This window comes from Ursus maritimus, assembly GCF_017311325.1.
Source record: "Ursus maritimus isolate PB19 chromosome X unlocalized genomic scaffold, ASM1731132v1 scaffold_X1, whole genome shotgun sequence".
NCBI classification, from domain to species: Eukaryota; Metazoa; Chordata; class Mammalia; order Carnivora; family Ursidae; genus Ursus; species Ursus maritimus.
In genome coordinates, this window is record NW_024423319.1 from 18,990,984 (window position 1) to 18,991,265 (window position 282).

Below are 282 nucleotides of genomic sequence, written 5' to 3' on the forward strand. Positions count from 1 at the left end.
TCACCAATTCTATTTTTAACTTTTTTTTTTAACATTTTGCAGAACATCCATACTGTTTTCCACAGTGGAACTACCCTATGAGCTAGCAATTGCACTACTAGGTATTAACTATATATAAGAATACAATAATAATAATAATAATAATAATAATATTGCAGTCCTATGTTTATAAGAGCAGTATCTACAATAGCCAAATTATGGAAGCAGCCAAATGTCCATCGACTGATAAATGGATGAAGAAGTTGTGCTACACACACACACACACACACACACACACACACA